A 2,500-nucleotide genomic window follows, 5' to 3' on the forward strand; every position below is an offset into this window, starting at 1 on the left:
AGCACGGCCAGAGGCCGCCGGATGCCGCCCATGGCGGGCGCACACACTTTTCTGACACCTACGAAGCACCCAAGTGCTGCTTTTTGGGATTCGCCACCCGGAGGTGGAGCGCGGACAAAGCCACCGCGCCTAGTGTGCACCCGCAGACGAAGCACGGCCAGAGGCCGCCGGATGCCGCCCATGGCGGGCGCACACACTCTTCTGACACCTTCGTAGCACCAAAGTGCTGCTTTTTGGGATTCGCCACCCGGAGGTGGAGCGCGGACAAAGCTACCGCGCCGGAGCGAGCAGGAGCCTCGCTCCGAGTGTGCACCCGCAGACGAAGCACGGCCAGAGGCCGCCGGATGCCGCCCATGGCGAGCGCACACACTTTGCGGACACCTCGGATTGGCCACCCGGAGGTGGAGAGCGACCCGCAGACGAAGCACGGCCAGGGGCCGCCGGATGCCGCCCATGGCGGGCGCTCTCGCTCCTCGGACAGCTCCATCGGCGCAGCATGGCGCTCGCGGTCGTCATTACCCGCTGGCGAGGCGCGGCCAGGGCCGCCAGGCGTCGCCTATCGCGTGCGCAAACTCCCAGCAAGCACCAACGTGCTCCTTTGGATGTTGTCATCCGGAGGTGATAGCGCGGCCCGGGCCGCCTGACGCGGCCCATCGCGGGCGCTCCTCGTCGGACACCTGCGTCACACAGCCTGGGTGCCAGCTGTGGAGTGACACTTGGAGAAAAAGAAGCACAAGTCACTCATATCAAAGTTCCCGTTCCCTTTTGTTTGTGTCACGCTTGGAAATGCTTGAGAGGTGACACTTTGTCAAAATTGCAGCTGGTGTCTCATCATCATCATCACCGCTGCTCATCAGCCTTCCTTGGATGCCTGCCATGCACGCGGCCCAACGGGGCACTCAGATGGGGTGGGCAGCCCGGACCGCCTTGCGCGGCCCAACACGGGCGCCCAGGGGGACGCGGAAACCCGTTTTAGAAAATAACCTCCAGGGGTTTTCCAAGAGCGGCACAGCCCCAGCTCACGTCCGTGTTTCAGTGCGTCAAAAGCGGATTCAAAAGTGTGCTTTTCTCGGTACTTCCCCTGGAGGTCAGTGTTTCTAAAAACTGGGTTTCCGAAATCGTGCTGGAGGTGTTTTGGTCAACCAGGAAAAATGGCATTTACGGGAGAGGGTAAAGTATACCCCCCCCCCCCCTCTCGGCTGATTTACCCTCTCCCGTAAACGCGTTTTTTCCTGGTCGACCAAAACACTCATTGACTCCCATTCATTTGACACTTTGTCATTTTTTCAGCACTTTTTTCGCGCATTGGGTACTCCGCCCATTCACTCCCATTCATTTGACACTTTGTCGTTTTTCCAGACCTTTTTTCACGCATTGGGTACTCCGCCCATTCACTCCCATTCATTTGACACTTTGTCGTTTTTTCAGCACTTTTTTCGCGCATTGGGTACTCCGCCCCATTCACTCCCATTCATTTCACACTTAGAAAAATCATCCGAGCGGCTCTCCACGCATTTTATAGCCGCTTTGGGGCTCCAGCCGCCTCGGCCTTCATTTCTGACTAGGCTCGTGTGGACTTTGTCGTTTTTTCAGCACTTTTTTCGCGCATTGGGTACTCCGCCCCATTCACTCCCATTCATTTGACACTTTGAAAAATCATCCGAGCGGCTCTCCACGCGTTTTATAGCCGCTTTGGGGCTCCAGCCGCCTCGGACTGCATTTCTGACTAGGCTCGTGTGGACTTTGTCGTTTTTTCAGCACTTTTTTTACACATTGGGTACTCTGCCCCATTCACTCCCATTCATTTGACACTTTGAAAAATCATCCGAGCGGCTCTCCACGCGTTTTATAGCCGCTTTCAGACTCCTGCCGCCTCGCCTGCACTTCCGCCTCGGTCCGTTAGGATTTAGGCCTTTTTTCAGCACTTTTTCTCCGTTCCTCCGGGGCGACAGCGGCTCTCCACGCATTTTATAGCCGTTTTCAGACTCCTGCCGCCTCGCCTGCACTTCCGCCTCGGTCCGTTAGGATTTAGGCCTTTTTTCAGCACTTTTTCTCCGTTCCTCCGGGGCGACAGCGGCTCTCCACGCATTTTATAGCCGTTTTCAGACTCCTGCCGCCTCGCCTGCACTTCCGCCTCGGTCCGTTAGGATTTAGGCCTTTTTTCAGCACTTTTTCTCCGTTTCTCCGGGGCGACAGCGGCTCTCCACGCATTTTATAGCCGTTTTCAGACTCCTGCCGCCTCGCCTGCACTTCCGCCTAGGTCCGTTAGGATTTAGGCCTTTTTTCAGCACTTTTTCTCCGTTTCTCCGGGGCGACAGCGGCTCTCCACGCTTTTTATAGCGGTTTTCAGACTCCTGCCGCCTCGCCTGCACTTCCGCCTCGGTCCGTTAGGACGTGGGCCTTTTTTCAGCACTTTTTCTCCGTTCCTCCGGGGCGACAGCGGCTCTCCACGCTTTTTATAGCCGCTTTGGGGCTCCAGCCGCCTCGGCCTGCATTTCTG

This window comes from Dunckerocampus dactyliophorus, chromosome 6, assembly GCF_027744805.1.
Source record: "Dunckerocampus dactyliophorus isolate RoL2022-P2 chromosome 6, RoL_Ddac_1.1, whole genome shotgun sequence".
In the NCBI taxonomy this organism is placed as follows: Eukaryota; Metazoa; Chordata; class Actinopteri; order Syngnathiformes; family Syngnathidae; genus Dunckerocampus; species Dunckerocampus dactyliophorus.